The sequence below is a fragment of the Neomonachus schauinslandi genome, chromosome 9 (assembly GCF_002201575.2).
Source record: "Neomonachus schauinslandi chromosome 9, ASM220157v2, whole genome shotgun sequence".
Lineage (NCBI taxonomy): Eukaryota > Metazoa > Chordata > Mammalia > Carnivora > Phocidae > Neomonachus > Neomonachus schauinslandi.
This window is the reverse complement of record NC_058411.1, coordinates 117542299-117561459: the sequence shown is the minus strand read 5'-3', so window position 1 is coordinate 117561459 and position 19161 is coordinate 117542299. Positions and strand designations below refer to the sequence as shown.

The following is a 19161-nucleotide window of genomic DNA, read 5'->3' as shown; positions in this document are numbered from 1 at the left end:
TATCTGAAGAAAACAAAAAGACTAACTCCAAAAGAGAGCTGCACCCTCATGTTCATTCCAGCATTATTTACAATAGCCAAGATATGGAAGTAAACTAAGTGTCCATCAACAAATAAATGGATAAAGAAAATGTGGTTTATATATATACAGCAGAATATTATTTGGCCTTAAAAAAGAATGCAATCTTGCCATTTACAAAAGGATGGATGGAGGGGGCAGAGCAAGATGGCAGAGGACTAGGAGACCAGGATTTCGTCTCCTCTCAGGAATTCAGCTGGATAGGGATCAAACCATTCTGAACACCTACAAACTCAACAGGAGATCGAAGAAAAGAATAGCAACAACTCTCTCATCAGAAAAGCAACCACTTTCTGGAAGGTAGGACGTGCAGAGAAGTGAATCCGAGGCGATATTCGGGAGGATAGATGGCGGGGAAGGGGCCTCCATCGGCTGCTTCTGGCAAGTGATAGAACCACGGAGAACAAAATTGGAACTTTTAAAAGTCTGCTCCGCTGAGGGACGTCACTCTGGTGGCTAAGCGGGGGGTGGAACCCTCCGGGACAGTGGGGTCTCAGGACCCTCGGGGTCACAGAAAGACCGGGGGTGCCTGAGTGTGGCAGAGCTCCTGGGTATCGGAGCAGGGAAGCCGGCTACAGAGGCGGAGCCCAGGCGCGGGCTCTCAGCTCAGGGTTGCCATAAACCAATCGGGGGCACAGTCTGGCCCCTGCTCCTCCAGCAGGGACCCAACAAGCGTCATATACGGGGAGACTCACCTTCCTCCCCCAGGAGGAGATGCACGGGAGTGCACCGCAGGGATCTGCTGGGTTTGGAGAGTCCACCCGGGGACGGGTGACAGAGATAGAAACGCACGGTCACAGGCCGGTGAGCACGGAGTGTGGCCAGAGACTGGGGAGACGGGAGTGACTGACGGCTTTTCTCTGGGGGCTCACTGAGGAGCGGGGCCCTGAGTTCTTAGCTCCTCCGGGGCGGAGATTGGGAGGCTGCCATTTTCACTCTATGCCTCCAAAGCTGTACAGAAAGCTCGCAGGGAACAAAAGCCCCGGAGAGCAAACCCGAGCAGATTACTTAGCCGGGAGGGGGCAAGAGCGGGGCAAATCTGCCTCCGGCAAAGACATTTGGAAACCACGGCAACAGGCCCCTCCCCAGAAGATCAGCGAGAACAGCCAGCCAAGACCAAGTTTACCAATCAATGGTAACGGCAGAACTCCAGCACTAGGGGAATACTGCACATAGAATTCATGGCTTTTTTACCATGATTCTTTAGTCTTGCAAAGTTAATTTTTTTAACTGTTTTTTTTTTTTGAATTTTTCTTTTTCCCTTTTTCAACGAATATCTTATCAATCCCTTTTTTTAAAAAAAAATTTTGTATTTTTCATTTTTAGAGTCATTTTCTAACCCTTCATAGTAGTTACCCGTATTTTTGAGAATATATATAAGTTGTTCTCTCTTTAAAATTTTGAGATAGTTTCTTCTAACAGATTAAAATATACCCTAAATCTCTACTATATGGTTTATTCTACTCCCCTGCCTGATCACACTCTCTCCCTTTTTTTTTCTTTTTTCTTTTTTTAAATCCTCTTCTTTCTTTTTTCAAACAACTTCTTATCAATTCCTTTTATAAAATATTTTATAATTTCCATCTTTACAGTCATATTCCATCCCTTCATCATATCAACCCTTATTTTTGTACATATATAAGTTTTTCTTTCTTTAAAATTTTGGGAGGCACTTTCTTCTAAAAGATCAAAATACACCCCAAATCTAGTGTGTGGCAGTGATCTGTATACCAGCCTGATCATATTTGATCACATTCTGGGTTTTTGTGTTGTTGTAGTTTTGTTTTGTTTGTTTTTGTATGTTTTTATCTTTTTCTTTTTTTTCTTTTTTCTCTCCTTCCGTTTCTTTTTCCACTGCTTCAGGTCTTTTCTGATTTGTTTAGAGTATATTTTCTGGAGACGTTGTTACTCTGCTAGCATTTTGTTCCCTCATTAATCTATTCTCCTCTGCACAAAATGACAAGACGGAAAAAATCACCTCAACAAAAAGAACAAGAGGTAGTACCGACTGCCAGGGACCTACTCGATATGGACATTAGTACGGTGTCAGATCTAGAGTTCAGAATCATCACTTTAAAGATACTAGCTGGGCTTGAAAAAAATTGGAAGTTATTAGTGAAACCCTTTCTGGAGAAGTAAAAGAGCTAAAATCTCACCAAGTAGAAATCAAAAAGACTATTAATGAGGGGCAATCAAAAATGGGGGCGCTAACTGCTAGGTTAAATGAGGCAGAAGAGAAAATCAGTGATACAGAAGACCAAATGATGCAAAATAAAGAAGCTGAGAAAAAGAGAGATAAACAACTACTGGATCACGAGGGCAGAATTCGAGAGATAAGCGATACCATAAGACGAAACAACATTAGAATAATTGGGATCCCAGAAGAAGAAGAAAGAGAGAGAGGGGCAGAAGGAATAATTGAGCAAATTATAGCAGAGAACTTCCCTAATTTGGGGATGGAAACAGGCATCAAAATCCAGGAAGCACACAGAACCCCCCTCAAAATCAATAAAAATAGGTCAACACCCCGACATCTAATAGTAAAACTTACGAGTCTCATAGATGAAGAGAAAATCCTGAGAGCAGCTCGGGAGAAGAGATATGTAACCTACAAGGTTAGAAACATTCGACTGGCAACAGACCTATCCACAGAGACTTGGCAGGCCAGAAAGGACTGGCAGGATATATTCAGAGCACTAAATGAGAAAAATATGCAGCCAAGAATACTCTATCCAGCTAGGCTGTCATTGAAAATTGAAGGAGAGATAAAAAGCTTCCAGGACAAACAAAAACTAAAGGAATTTGCAAACACAAAACCAGCCCTACAGGAAATCTTGAAAGGGGTCCTCTAAGCAAAGAGAGAGCCTAAACACAACATAGACAAGAAAGGAACACAGACAATATACAGGAACAGTCACCTTACAGGCAATACAATGGCACTAAATTCCTATCTTTCAATGGTTACCCTGAATGTAAATGGGCTAAATGCCCCAATCAAAAGACACAGGCTATCAGACTGGATTAAAAAACAAGACCCAGCGATATGCTATCTGCAAGAGACTCATTTTAGAACCAAAGACACCCCCAGATTGAAAGTGAGCGGGGGGAAAACCATTTACCATGCTAATGGACACCAAAAGAAAGCTGGGGTGGCAATCCTTATATCAGACAAATTAGATTCTAAACTAAAGACTGTAATAAGAGATGAGGAAGGTCATTATATCCTACTTAAAGGGTCTATCCAACAAGAAGATCTAACAATTGTAAATATCTATGCCCCTAACATGGGAGTGGCCAATTATATAAGGCAATTAATAACAAAAGCAAAGAAATACATTGACAAAAATACAATAATAGTGGGGGACTTTAACACCCCCCTCACTGAAATAGACAGATCGTCTAAGCAAAAGATCAACAAGGGAATAAAGACTTTAAATGACACACTGGACCAAATGGACTTCACAGACATATTCAGAACATTCCATCCCAAAGAAACGGAATACACATTCTTCTCTAGTGCCCATGGAACATTCTCCAGAATAGATCACATCCTAGGTCATAAATCAGGTCTCAACCAGTAACAAAAGATTGGGATCATTCCCTGCCTATTCTCAGACCACAATGCTTTGAAACTAGAACTCAATCACAAGAGGAAAGTCAGAAAGAACTCAAATACATGGAGGCTAAAGAGCATCCTACTAAAGAATGAATGGGTCACCCAGGAAATTAAAGAACTAAAAAAATACATGGAAACCAATGAAAATGAAAACACAACTGTTCAAAATCTTTGGGAGGCAGCAAAGGCAGTCTTAAGAGGAAAGTATATAGCAATACAAGCTTTTCTCAAGAAACAAGAAAGGTCTCAAGTACACACCCTAACCCTCCACCTAAAGGAGCTGGAGAAAGAACAGCAAATAAAGCCTAAACCCAGCAGGAGAAGAGAAATAATAAAGATCAGAGCAGAAATCAATGAAATAGAAACTAAAAGAACAGTAGAACAGATCAACGAAACTAGGAGCTGGTTCTTTGAAAGAATTAACAAGATTGATAAACCCGTGGCCAGACTTATCAAAAAGAAAAGAGAAATGACCCAAATCAACAAAATCATGAATGAAAGAGGAGAGATCACAACCAACACCAAAGAGATACAAACAATTATAAGAACATATTATGAGCAACTCTATGCCAGCAAATTAAATAACCTGGAAGAAATGGATGCATTCCTAGAGATGTATCAACTACCAAAACTGAACCAGGAAGAAACAGAAAACCTGAACAGACCTATAACCAAAAGGAAATTGAAGCAGTCATCAAAAATCTCCCAACAAACAAAAGCCCAGGGCCAGATGGCTTCCCAGGGGAATTCTACCCAACATTTCAAGAAGAATTAATACCCATTCTTCTGAAACTGTTCCAAAAAATAGAAATGGAAGGAAAACTTCCAAACTCATTTTATGAGGCCAGCATTACCTTGATCTCAAAACCAGACAAAGAACCCATCAAAAAGGAGAATTACAGACCAATATCCCTGATGAACATGGATGCAAAAATTCTCACCAAAATACTAGCCAATAGGATCCAACAGTACATTAAAAGGATTATTCACCACGACCAAGTGCGATTTATCCCTGGGCTGCAAGGTTGGTTCAACATCCGCAAATCAATCAATGTGATACAATACATTAACAAAAGAAAGAACAAGAATCATATGATCCTCTCAATAGATGCAGAAAAAGCATTTAACAAAGTACAGCATCCTTTCTTGATCCAAACTCTTCAGAGTATAGGGATAGAGGGTACATACCTCAATATCATAAAAGCCATCTATGAAAAACCTACAGCGAATATCATTCTCAATGGGGAAAAACTGAGAGCTTTCCCCCTAAGGTCAGGAACGCGGCAGGGATGTCCACTATCACCACTGCTATTCAATATAGTATTGGAAGTCCTAGCCACAGCAATCAGACAACAAAAGAAATAAAAGGCATCCAAATCAGCAAAGAAGAAGTCAAACTCTCACTCTTTGCAGATGATATGATACTTTATGTGGAAAACACCAAAGACTCCACCCCAAAACTGCTAGAACTCATACAGGAATGCAGTAACGTGGCAGGATATAAAATCAATGCACAGAAGTCAGTGGCATTCCTATACACCAACAAGAAGACAGAAGAAAGAGAAATGAAGGAATCGATCCCATTTCCAATTGCACCCAAAACCATAAGATACCTAGGAATACATCTAACCAAAGAGACAAAGGATCTGTACTCAGAAAACTGTAAAATACTTATGAAAGAAATTGAGGAAGACATAAAGAAATGGAAAAACGTTCCATGCTCATGGATTGGAAGAACAAATATTGTGAAGATGTCAATGCTACCTAGAGCAGTCTACCCATTCAATGCAATCCCCATCAAAATACCATCCACTTTTTTCAAAGAAATGGAACAAATAATCCTAAAATTTGTATGGAACCAGAAAAGACTGTGAATAGCCAGAGGCATGTTGAAAAAGAAAAGCAAAGCTGGCGGCATCACAATTCCGGACTTCAAGCTCTATTACAAAGCTGTCATCATCAAGACAGCATGGTACTGGCACAAAAACAGACACATAGATCAATGGAACAGAATAGAGAGCCCCGAAATGGACCCTCAACTCTATGGTCAACTAATCTTCGACAAAGCAGGAAAGAATGTCCAATGGAAAAAAGACAGTCTCTTCAACAAATGGTGTTGGGAAAATTGGATAGCCACATGCAGAAGAATGAAACTGGACCATTTCTTTACACCACACACAAAAATAGACTCCAAATGGTTGAAAGACCTCAATGTGAGACAGGAGTCCATCCAAATCCTAAAGGAGAACACAGGCAGCAACCTCTTCGACCTCAGCCACAGCAACTTCTTCCTAGAAACATTGCCAAAGGCAAGGGAAGCAAGGGCAAAAATGAACTATTGGGACTTCATAAAGATAAAAAGCTTTTGCAAAGCAAAGGAAACAGTCAACAAAACCAAAAGACAACCGACAGAATGGGAGAAGATATTTGCAAATGACATATCAGATAAAGGGCTAGTATCCAAAATCTATAAAGAACTCATCAAACTCAACACCCAAAGAACAAAGAATCCAATCAAGAAATGGGCAGAAGACATGAACAGACATTTTTCCAAAGAAGACATCCAAATGGCCAACAGACACATGAAAAAATACTCAATATCGCTCGGCATCAGGGAAATCCAAATCAAAACCTCAATGAGATACCACCTCACACCAGTCAGAATGGCTAAAATTAACAAGTCAGGAAACGACAGATGTTGGTGGGGATGCGGAGAAAGGGGAACCTTCCTACACTGTTGGTGGGAATGCAAGCTGGTGCAGCCACTCTGGAAAACAGTATGGAGGTTCCTCAAAAAATTGAAAATAGAGCTACCATATGATCCAGTAATTGCACTACTGGGTATTTACCCCAAAGATATAAAAGTAGGGATCCGAAAGGGTACGTGCACCCCGATGTTTATAGCAGCAATGCCCACAGTAGCCAAACTGTGGAAAGAGCCAAGATGTCCATCTACAGATGAATGGATAAAGAAGATGTGGTATATATACACAATGGAATATTAAGCAGCCATCAAAAGGAATGAGATCTTGCCATTTGCAACGACATGGATGGAACTGGAGGGTATTATGTTGAGCGAAATAAGTCAAAAAGAGGAAGACATGTATCATATGACCTCACTGATATGAGGAATTCTTAATCACAGGAAACAAACTGAGGGTTGCTGGAGTGGGGGTTGGGGTGGGAAGCATGGGGTGACTGGGTGATAGATACTGGGGAGGGTATGTGCTCTGGTAAGCGCTGTGAATTGTGCAAGACTGTTGAATCTCAGATCTGTACCTCTGAAACAAATAATGCAATATATGTTAAGAAAGAAAAAGAAGAAGAAGGTAGCAGGAGGGGAAGAATGAAGCAGGGGAAATCGGAGGGGTAAACGAACCATGAGAGACGATGGACTCTGAAAAACAAACTGAGGGTTCTGGGGGGCAAGAGGGTGGGAGGATGGGTTTGCCTGGTGGTGGGTATTGAGGAGGGCACATTCTGTATGGAGCACTCGGTGTTATGCACAAACAATGAATCATGGAACACTACATCTAAAACTAATGATATCATGTATGGGGATTAACATAAGAATAAAAAAAATAAAATAAAACATCAGGATGGATGAACATGGTAATGTATCTTCTCTTCCTTATGATTTTCTTAAAAACATTTTCTTTTATCTAGCTTATATTGTTATAAGAATATAGTATATAATACATATATCACACAAAATATGTGTTTATCAACCATCTGCACTATCAATAAGGCTTCCAGTCAACAGGCTATTAGTAGTTAAGTTTCAAGTAAACTTTTGACTGCATAGAAGGTTAGCACCCCAACCCCTGTGTTGTTCAAGGTTCACTGTCTTACTTTTTCTATGTATATTAATTAAACTTTCTAATCAAAAGACAGAAATAGAATAGATAGAATACATAAAAACATGATACAACTATATGCTAGCTACAAGGGACTCATTTTAGATTCAAAGACACAAACAGGTTGAAAATGAAAGGATGGAAATAGACATTCTCTGCAAATAGTAACCAATAGAGAGCTGAGGTGGCTATATTGACATTAGAAAAAATATACTCTAAATTAAAAAAAAGGTTACATGAGACTAACAAGGTCACTATATATCAATACAAAGTTAAATACAACAAGAAGATAAAATAATTATAACCATTTATGAACCCAATAACAAATCCTCAAAGTATAAAAAGAAAAATTGATAGTATTGTAAGGGGAAAAAAAGATAGTTCTTCAACAATAATTTGAGATTTCAATACCCACTTTCAATAACAGATGAAACTAAATGTTGGAAAGGAAACATTTTTTTCCAAACCTTTAATATTCCTCTAGCTAGTCTAATAATTAAATTGACTAAATTAAATTGATTAAATTAAATTAAATGGGACAGATTAACAGGAGAAAAAAACAAATTTTTACTACATACACACAGGGAACCAGCAATGAAATTGAGACCCAAAGAAATAACCAAGGCAGGTAGTCTTTATTCTTCCTAGACAAAGAGGTAATAAACTTGTGAGAAGCTGACAGGAAAAAAAATAAACATATATCTAGGAGCTTCAATTAGTAAGGAATTCTAAACAGAGTTTGGGCTGGGGTAGTAAATTACTAAAAAATAACAAGGGTTATTTATATAGCCTTCTTAGCTCTAATTTCCTATCTTTGGTGATAAGGATGTCCCTTTACCTCCTGGTACAGGGTAGGTATCTCTTTCACACAGGAATTTATTTCCTGCTCTCTGAAGATTTTTTTTATGTAACTTTTAATTCAAAATAATCAATATGCCAAAGTGGGACTTCTGGGGCAACCTGCCTTTGGCCCCTACATAGACAGCAGATAAGTAAGAAAATAGAGGACTTAACACAATAAAACAACTAGATCTAAGAGCAATATACAGAACACTCTACCCAAAAAACAGATTGTCTCCTGTACATGGGGCATTCTCCAGGATAGACCACAAATCAAGTTAGGCCACAAATCAAGTCTCAATAGATTCTAAAAAGATAGATATCATAAAAAGTATCTTCTCTGACCATAACTGGGTGAAATTAGAAATCAATAATAGAAGGAAAATTGGAAAAGTAAGATATATGTGGAAATTAAACAACACACCTTAAAACAATCAATGGTTAAAAAATAAATCACAAGGAAATTTGAAAATATTTAGAGAAAAAAAAATGGAAACCCAATATCTCTAAAAGTTATAGGATGCAATGAAAACAATACTGACATGAAAATTGATAGTCCTAAACACTTACTTTAAAAGAGAAGATCTCAAATCAACATGCTAACTTCACAGCTTAAGAAACTTGAAGAACAGACTACACACAAAGCTAATAGAAGGAAAAATAAGTGAAATAGAAAACAGAAAAACAGAAAAAACTCAACACAACCAAAAGTTGACTCTTTGAAAAGATTAACAAATTTGATGAACTTTTAGTTAGACTGACTTTTAAAAAAGTAGAGAGAGGGAGAACTTAAATTACTAAAATCAGAAATGAAATGGAGACATTACTACCAATCTTAAAGAAATAAAAATGATTATAAGAGGGCACTATGAGCTATTGTATATCAACAACTGGGTAACTAAATGAAATTGTCAAATTCCTAGAAACACAAAATCTACTGGGACTGAATCACAAGAAATAGAAAATCTGAATAGATCTGTAACTAGTATGGAGATCAAATCAGAAATCAAAAACTTCTAAAAAAAAAAAAACAACTCAGGATCAGATGGCTACTCTGATAAATTCTAACATACACTTAAAGAATTAACAGCAATCCTTTCCAAGATGTTCCAAAAAGTTGAAGAGGAAGGAACACTTTCTAACTCATTTTGTGAGGCCAACTTTACCTTAATACCAAAACCAGACAAAATCCCTAAAAGAAAATATAGACCAATATCCCTTATGAATATTGATGCAAAAATTCTGAACAATATACTAACAAACCAAATTCAGGTGCATATGAAAAAGGATTATATACAATGACCAAGTGGGATTTATTCCCGGAATGCAAGGATGGTTGACATCAATCAATGCAGTACACTAAATTATCAGAATGCATAAAACAAAAACAAACAAAAACTTATTGGTCATATCAATTGATGTAGAAAAAGCATTTGACAAAACTCAACACCTTTTCATGATAAAAATACTCAACAAACTAAGAATAGAAAGAAACTACCTCAACAAAATAATGGTCATATATGAAAAACCCAGTTGCCATCATGGATGGATAAAGAAAATGTGGTTTATATATATACAGCAGTGATGAAAGACTAAAACTGTTTTTCTGATTAGAAACAAAACAGTGATACTCATTTTGCCCCTTCTTTTCAATATAGTATTGAAAATTATACCAGAGAAATTAGGAAAGAAAAATAAACAAAAGTCATCTAATTGGAAAGGAAAAGTAAAATTATCTCTGTTCACAGGTAATATCATCTTGTATGAGAAACACTAAAGGTTACACACACACACACACACAGATAAATTGACAAAAAAAATTCAGCAGAGTTGCAGGACATAAAAATCAACACTTCAGGGCGCCTGGGTGGCTCAGTCATTAAGCGTCTGCCTTCGGCTCAGGTTATGATCCCAGAGTCCTGGGATCGAGTCCCACATCGGGCTCCCTGCTTGGCAGGAAGCCTGCTTCTCCCTCTCCCACTCCCCCTGCTTGTGTTCCTGCTCTCGCTGTCTCTGTCAAATAAATAAATAAAATCTTGAAAAAAAAACTTTAAAAAAAATCAACACTTCAAAATCAGTTGCATTTCTATACACTAACAATGAAAAATCTGAAAAGAAATTTTAAAAAATTCCATTTATAATCATAGCAAAACTAATAAAATACTTAAGAATTAACCTAACCAAGAATGTGAAAGACTGTACAATGAAAACTACAAAATATAGCTGAAAGAAATTACAGAAGACTTAAATCAATGGAAAAACGTTCCCTATTCAGTGATTGGAAGACTTAATATTGCTATGATGTCAATTCTACTCAAAGGGATATGCAGATTTAATGCAATCCTTATCAAAATCCCATTGCCATTATTTTGCAGAAATAGAAAAACATTTTCTCAAATTCACATGAATCTCAAGGAACACTGAATAGCTAAAACAATCTTGAAAAAGAAGAATGAAGTTGGAGGACTCACACTGATTTATGAACTTACTACAGAGCCACAGTAAACAAAAGAGTGAGGTATAAGCATAAAAAAAACAACTAAAAAGCCCAGAAATAAATTCTTGCATATATGATCAAACGACTTACCAAAGGGTGCCAAGGGTGATCTCACTGCCATTCAGTGAGAGACAAAAATAATCTTTTCCACAAATGGTATTTGGAAAACTGGACATTCACATGCAAAAGAATGAATTTGAACCTTTACCGAACACCATATGCAAATATGAACTCAACATAGATCAAAGATGTAAATGTAAGAGCTAAAACTATCAAACTTGAAGAAAACAACATAGAGGAAAGCTTCATGACTTTGAATTTGACATTGATTACTTGGATATGACAACGAAAGCACAGGCAACAGCAACAATAAATAGACAAACTTCATCAAAATTTAAAATTTTGTGCATCGAAGGGCACTATCAACAGAGTAGAGAAGCAACATAAATAATGGGAAAAAATATTTTCAAATCATATATCTGGTAAGGGATTAATATCCAGAATATATTTAAAAAAAAATCTATCACTCAAAAATGAAAAAAAACAAAACAAAACAACCCATTTCAAAACTGGTCAAACCTGTATGGACATTTCTTGAAAGAAGGTATACAAATGGCCAATAAGCACATGATGTGATTCTCAACATCACTAATCATTAAATAAATGCAAATCAAAACAACAGTGGCTGTTAAAAAAATCAAAAATAGAAAATAGGTATTGTTGGGGCGCCTGGGTGGCTCAGTCGGTTAAGCATCTGCCTTCGGCTCAGGTCATGATCCCAGCGTCCTGGGATCGAGCCCCGCATCGGGCTCCCCGCTCAGCAGGAAGCCTGCTTCTCCCTCTCTCATTTGTCCTCCTTGTGTTCCCTCTCTGGCTGTCTCTCTCTCTCTCTGTCAAATAAATAAAATCTTAAAAAAAAAAAAGAGAAAATAGGTATTGTAATCAATTTTTTTTTATTCTTATGTTAATCCCCATACATTACATCATTAGTTTTAGATGTAGTGTTCCATGATTCATTGTTTGTGCATAACACCCAGTGCTCCATGCAGAATGTGCCCTCCTCAATACCCACCACCAGGCTAACCCATCCCCCCACCCCCCTCCCCTCTAGAACCCTCAGTTTGTTTCTCAGAGTCCATAGTCTCTCATGGTTCATCTCCCCCTCCGATTTCCCCCTCTTCATTTTTCCCTTCCTACTACCTTTTTTTTCTTTATACATATTTATTATTTATTTATTTATTTATTTATTTATTTATTTATTTATTTTATTCTTATGTTAATCCCCATACATTACATCATTAGTTTTAGATGTAATGTTCCATGATTCATTGTTTGTGCATAACACCCAGTGCTCCATGCAGAATGTGCCCTCCTCAATACCCACCACCAGGCTAACCCATCCTCCCACCCCCCTCCCCTCTAGAACCCTCAGTTTGTTTTTCAGAGTCCATCGTCTCTCATGGTTCGTCTACCCCTCTGATTTCCCCCGCTTCATTCTTCCCCTCCTTCTACCTTCTTCTTCTTCTTTTTTTTTTTTCTTAACATATATTGCATTGAGAAAATAGGTATTGTTGAGGATGTGGAGAAATTGGAACTCTTGCTCTTAGGAATGCAGAATGCTGCAGTCATTGTGGAAAACAGTAGGCCGGCTCCTCAGAAAATTAAGCATATAATTACCCTATGATCCAAAAATTCTACTTCTGGGTATACACAGAAAAGAATTGAAAGCAGGGGCTTAAACAGGTATTTGTATACCAATGTTCATAGCAACATTATTCACAGTAGTTCAAAGGTGGAAACAATCCAAATGTCCATGGACACATGAATGCATAAACAAATTTTGGCTATATGTATACAGTGGAATGTTATTTTGCCTTAAAAAGGAATGAAATACTAATTACATGCTACAACATATATGAACCTTGGAAACATTATGATAAGTAAAACAAGGCAGACACAAGGGAGAATTATTATATGATTCCACTGATATGAGGCAGACACAAAGGGAGAATTATTATATGATTCCACTGATATGAGGTACCTAGAACGGTCAAATCCTTTAATGACAGGAAGTAGAGCAGTAGTTACCAGGAACTGGGGGTAGGGAGAGTTTTTTAATAGAATTTCAGCTGGGGATGATGAAAAAGTTCTGGAGATGGATAGTGATGATTGTTGCACAACAACATGAATGAACTTAATGCCACAGAACTGTACACTTAAACAGGGTTAAATTTTATATTATGATAAATTTTATATTATGCATATTTTACCACAATTAAAAAAAAAGATAATTCATTGTTAATGTAAAAGACAATTGAGTAACAATTAACCTATGCAGAAGTAATGTGTGACAACAACAGCAAATAGGACAGAAAAAAGAATAGAAATATATTGTAAGATTCATATACCATACATGAAGTGGTATAATGTTACTTAAAGGTAGACTATGTAATACTTTAAAGGTATCTATTTTAAACTCTTGAACAACTAGTAAAAACAAAATAAAACAGATATAACTAACAAGCCAGTAATACAGGGAAAAATGAAATCAGAATAAAAAATTATAAATCTTTTTAAAAACCTCAATTGCTTCCATTTGCCAAGTAATATAAGTGAAGGGGTCAGGCTAAGTGTAAAAATAAATAGACTACACTGTTCTAAGAAGCCCATTCCCAACATAAGTGGAGCGGGGTAGGGTGAGAGGATGGGAATGTATGCTTATTATTGCTAAATCTACTTTCAATTTTTTTCTCTTTTAAGAAAAGTCAGAAATCTAGAGTATTTACTTACTCATTCCTTTGCTTACTTATTCATTTATTTATGTGAAACCTGGTTTTTAATTGTTGTCTCTGATTTATTTTAAAATAGTACTGGCTAATTAAAACATGGTCATAGTCTATATGTAGCCTTCCATGAGAGTTCTAATTTAAATAAGGTGACTGCTCGATTCGGCAACACATATACTAAAATTGCAATGGTACAGAGAAGATTAGCATGGCCCCTACCCAACGATGACACACAAATTCACGAAGTGTTCCATATTTAAAGATAATAAATAAATAAATAAATAATAAAATAAATAAATGATGAATTAAAAATACAGAGTGTGCTTTCTATGAATGGATCGTTTATTACATAGCGCACCCTGTACCTTCTACCCTTGTTCCTACTCTTTCTTTTGCTTTTTCTGATATTTTCTGTCCAAATACTCTTTCAGAGTCCAGATCAAGTGTCATCTTTCCCTCGGAATTTTCCTTCTTCTAGTCAGACATGACCTTTCTGTTTTCTTAACAATCAAGACTCTTTTGTTTCTGTTTGGCAAAACACTTAAAAATCTGCTATGAATACCTGAGAATCAATCGGTTTATTATTCCATTAATGAAATAACTCAAACATTTATTAAATTCCTGCCATGGACTGGCACTGCAATGTTCTTACGTGCTTTTAGCCTGGATTTGCTTCCTCCCAACACTTTCTCTATACAGTTGCCAACGTGAATCTCTTCTAGAATCATGTCTTTCCCCTGACCAACAAAACTATTCAGTAGCTCCTTGTTTGCAGGAGGAAGTTAACTCCTTCTCCACATTTCCTGTCTTCTTGTACCTGGCCCTTGTATATCTGCTTCATCTTACCTTTTGCTTTCTTTACCCTGATTCTTCATAAATACAAAATTACCCACAGTCCCACAAAATTGCCTTATTCTATACAAGCAGGCTCCTGGTTTAGGACATCCTCCACTCAACTTGTCAAATTCTGCTTCCTCATAGTGACACTGGCTCTGGGTTTTAGCCATTTCTACTACACCTACCCACATAAACAGAGCCTCCCTTCTGTTTTGGATGGCACAGAGTGGGTGTTATTGGGGCAAGTGGTCCACCCATTGCCCAGTTTCCCCAAGTTCAGCTATTTTAGTCTCTCACACTGGAAACTAAATTCTTATTGAGACTGGTTAACCCCAAGGTTATGTGGAGCTGGGGTGCCCTCTACTGCTTTCCAGAACTGTAACTATTTTGCTTTATGTCATTCAATAAAAGGGAAAATGTTAATGGAACAAATGGGAATTCAGCTGATAGACTGTTATTTCTCAGGGCAAACACTGAATTCTATATCAAAACAAACAAACACTATTAAAATGGTAATAAATATTCTTCTAAGTATGAGTTTCTATATAATTTTGATATGTCACTATTTCACTATCCCCTCAGGCCCACCTAACCTAAGGCTCTGTTATATGTTCATAAAAATTAAGAAGAAAGACTGGGTTATCATTTCATCACATGGAGGAGGTAAGTATCTAAGCCACATGCTTAAATACAATTTTAAAGATTAGATTTTATTTAAGATAATTTCCATATGTTCAATAATATGCACTGAAATTAAATTGATAGAAAACGTACCCAAAACATGGAAAGTTTAAAATTAATTCATCAAAAGAACATAAATTCACTTACAGTGGATATTTCATTATTTGTCAATGATACCCTGATAAGGTATTATTGTGGAGATTTAATGTCCATACCTCTCACTAATCCAAAAGTAATCTCTGACTTGTCCACATTTTCTTTTTTTGCAAAAATTTCTGAATAACTTTGTTTCATAATCTGGAAAGCTTTAAATTCACTAGTTATTTGAACTCTTTCATTTGCCTTATGCTGTTTAATCCTGAGAGAAAAGTAGCTGTCACTGGTATATTTAAATCTAGAATTCTAACACCTAAAAGCTGAAAATTATATTAAGTTGATTCTGATTGTTTTTAATTTAATGATTTTGACTGTCAACAAGCCTATCTCAGTGATTGGTCTTTTGAAAAATTAGAAAATGAAGAAATGTATGTGTTTAAGTTAACCAGTTTAGAATCAGAAATGCCACCGGCGCCTGGGTGGCTCAGTTGGTTAAGCAATTGCCTTCAGCTCAGGTCATGATCCCAGGGTCCTGGGATCGAGTCCCACATCAGGCTCCCCCTGCTCTGCGGGGAGCCTGCTTCTCCCTCTGCCTCTGCCTGCCACTCCCCTGCTTGTGCTCTCTCTCTCTCTCTCTCTGTCAAATAAATAAATAAAATCTTAAAAAAAAAAAAGAAAGAAATGCCTTTCAGATGAACATCTTATCTAATTTATATTTCATCAGAACCACTAAAATCAGAATTATTTAATACTGTGGCTAAATGTATATCCAGAGTAACACCTCCTGTATATTTGTGATATTCATACATTTTTTATGTCCTATTCAGAAATATATTTACAATTACCCATTTTTGAAGAATCCCAGAATTTTTGAAATGTGCAAAAGTACCAGCAGGTAACTTAGATTTGAAATACATGGTATTAGGCACAAGAATAAAGTAACTTCACACCCTGAAAGATTAAAGATCCTTTCCGGAGCAGAGTTAGAGATCTGCCTTTTCTCACAATTATTCTGTTAAAAGTGACTATTGACAATGCAGCGTCACAAAAGCTGTGGAACGATAGTATAAGTCTCATCATTTTCTTGGTGGTTTAACTTTACATCTTGATCATTTTCTCTCGGATGTTTTCATAGTCAAGAGGCATCCACCTCCTGAGGAAACAAGATGCTGCAATCTGGAAAATTAAGGTCTGTGCTTGCTTTTGCATCCATCTTGTTTGTGCTGCTTGAAGGGGACCCTATTTCCTTACGGTTGTCGTTAGTGCCGCCTCTCAGGATCTGCACCACCGAGACAGAGACAGACATAACCCCACAATCCCAGTCCTGAAACCTACGTGTGCATGGGTACCAGCAGCAGTGCAGGGCACCCACGTCCTGGTCCCAGGAGCACTCCTTGGGGGAGCTTCCGCCCGCTTAACCCCGGAGCTGCTCTCAGGTCTTCAGACCCACATGCCCTTGCTATCGACACACCGTTTCTTGTCAATAAATAACACTACAGAAAAAAACAAAAAGAAAAACACAACAATGTATATTGCGATTAGGTATGGGTTTAATTCTAATCTAATCCAGTTTTGCTCTTTCCCTCCCGTAGCAATGAATTACAGGTAAAAAAAAAAAAAAAAAAGCCTCGTAAAGGAGTTTCTTCCTTAAGAGAATAGGAGATGAGGGCATGAAGGAGTGTGAGGACTGAGGAGGAACACCAGGTTAGGGAGGTACTCAGATTTGGACCTAAAGAGAAAAACTCGGAGCAACGGCCTCTGGCTACCGCTTTGCTGACAGTCCCCCCTCCACCCTTGCTGTAAAAAAGGGAAACCAGTGGTTATTACAGGAGGCTCCAAATATGCTCCTGAAGGCCTTCAAGAAACTTCAGATATATGGCCTATCCCAAACCAGGCCAAGCGCGGGCCCTGAGCCCTCCCCCTCTGCTGAGCCGGCCGGAGGGCGCATTTGGTGAGAGTCTGGCGGCCTCTACCGGAGCGCCTCTGCAGAGGAACGTTCCTCAAACCCAGAGACGACATGTGGCGCTCAGGAGAGGTGAGAGCGAGCGCGCGAGTGCACTGGGGGCGCGGGGGGATCTGCAGCGGGGCAGCGCGCGGCCTCGGGCGCGGCGCAGAGCGGAGCCGCAGGGCGGCGGCGGGAGCGCGGGGCGGCGGATCCGCTCGGCCGGGGAGAACTGGGCAAGTTCGCGCTGGCAGCATGGGGCGGTGACGCCGCACCGGCCTTCCGCGCCTGCCAGCCGGGCGAGAGCAGGCGGAGGAGGAGGAGGACGATGCACCCTCGCCGACGGCTCGCTTCCCTGGCAGTGGGGTAAGAAGATGCGGGCGACGGTGAGAGGAAGGGCGGCCCCAGCGCGGCGCGCACCCCTCCCCTCGGGGCTCTGGAGCCGCGAACTGCATGGCCGGGGAGGGGAGGTGGAGAGCAGGCGGGGCGCCGCGGGCGGCCGGGAGCGCAAACTTTCCCCCGGTGACTGCGGGGGCAAAGCCAACGCGGGAGGGCTGGGGCGGGCCTGAGCGGTACAGCCCGGCCGGACGGGGCACCGGGGCTCACCGCGCGCGGGCCCGCTGGTAGGACTTGGGGTGTGGGGACGCCCGCCGCCGCCGTCCCTGGAGCCGGAGAGGCGAAATCGCCCACTTGGAGGGCCCCGCCAGCCCCGGGGCTCTGAGGCGCGCGGCGTCCCGGCGCTGCTTGCGGGGTGGGCGCGGACTCCGCGGGGGTGTCGCGGGTGGGTTGGGCGGGCTGCTCGAGACCGGGGGTCTCGGAGCCGCCGCTGCACAGCGCGCTCCTCGCGGAGGAGGCTCAGACCTGAGGCTGGAGCAGTGGAGGTGTGAGAGGGCCAGAAGCGAGAGGGGAAGGGTCGGCGAGCGGGAGGCGCTGGGCGCGCTGCTGCGGACGGGGTGGGAGGCCGACGCTGCCCGGCCGCCGGCGCCAGGTTGGCCAGGCTGCGGCTCCGCAATGCCGCCCCCGCGCCCACCTGTGCCCGCAAGCCCCCGCTTTGTGGTCAGGGGGGCGGTGGGAGCGGAGCCTCTCTTTGGGGGTCCTGGCTGAGGGCTGAGGGCAGCAGGAGGCGCCGCCTCGGCTTCCCGCATGCAGCGCCGAGTGCTCGCCGCCCGGAGTACGGCCTGGGTCAGGCGACAAGCCCCAGGACGCGCCCAGGCGACCACCGCATGGCATCCTGCCCTTCTTGACATGAGGGCTTTAGCTTCTGAGGTGGAAGTACCTGTTGTATGTTTCCCAATTCCGGAGTTTGCCTGGGGTCTCCTTGGGAAAATGTTCCTTGTGAACACGCGGTGTTCCTCTGTCGTGTGCACCTATTTGCGTTATGCGCATATTGAGAAATATGTGCCTTAGCTAAGGTTAGTTGCAGAGCCCAGGGACTGTGCCTGCCTGGACTTCAAATGCATTAATTAGGGCCCAGCACAGAGATGAGAGACTTCCCCAAATGCAGTGATTATTAAGTTATTTAGTTATGGGGACAGAATGCTGAGAAAGTGGCAACCCTCTCTTACAAGCAGTTCTTATATTATCGTGATCCTGTAGATTTGTTTCTTAAATGTGCCTTTTTTCCCCTCTTTCCACATACTTTCTCTCAGCACCTTGCAGAACAAGGACTAGCTTGCTGGCTTTGAACGCGTGGCAAATATTTCAGAAAGGTAAAATGATTCCACTTGTGGATTTGACAGATGCAAAAAACAGTTAATCAGATAACTTCAAACATTTATTCTAATAATAGGAGTAATGGGTCCTTTGGTAATATGCTGAAAAGTAAAACATAGTATTTGAAACGTGTAAAAAAAATTAGAATGAGTCTGCACTCTGAGTAAAAGTGGAAATTGAGCCATATTGTAACTCCTTTTCATGCCCCAACTTACTGC

General features: G+C 40.0%; 1 protein-coding gene and 1 non-coding gene across 2 annotated transcripts in view; both read left to right on the top strand.

Moving 5' to 3' along the window:
* Nucleotides 1–13823: 13823 nt before the first annotated feature.
* On the top strand, nt 13824–13934 carry LOC123325771. The gene has a single exon (XR_006540629.1). It is a non-coding gene; the product is annotated as a U6 spliceosomal RNA (small nuclear RNA).
* A 3671-nt stretch (nt 13935–17605) lies between these two features.
* The window catches only part of GABRA5 (gamma-aminobutyric acid type A receptor subunit alpha5), an 85878-nt gene continuing 84322 nt past the window's right edge, over nt 17606–19161 (top strand). Inside the window, exon 1 of the mRNA XM_021680472.2 lies at nt 17606–17616. The gene's annotated coding sequence lies outside the window, so the exon portion shown is untranslated. The remainder of the gene's footprint in view (nt 17617–19161) is intronic.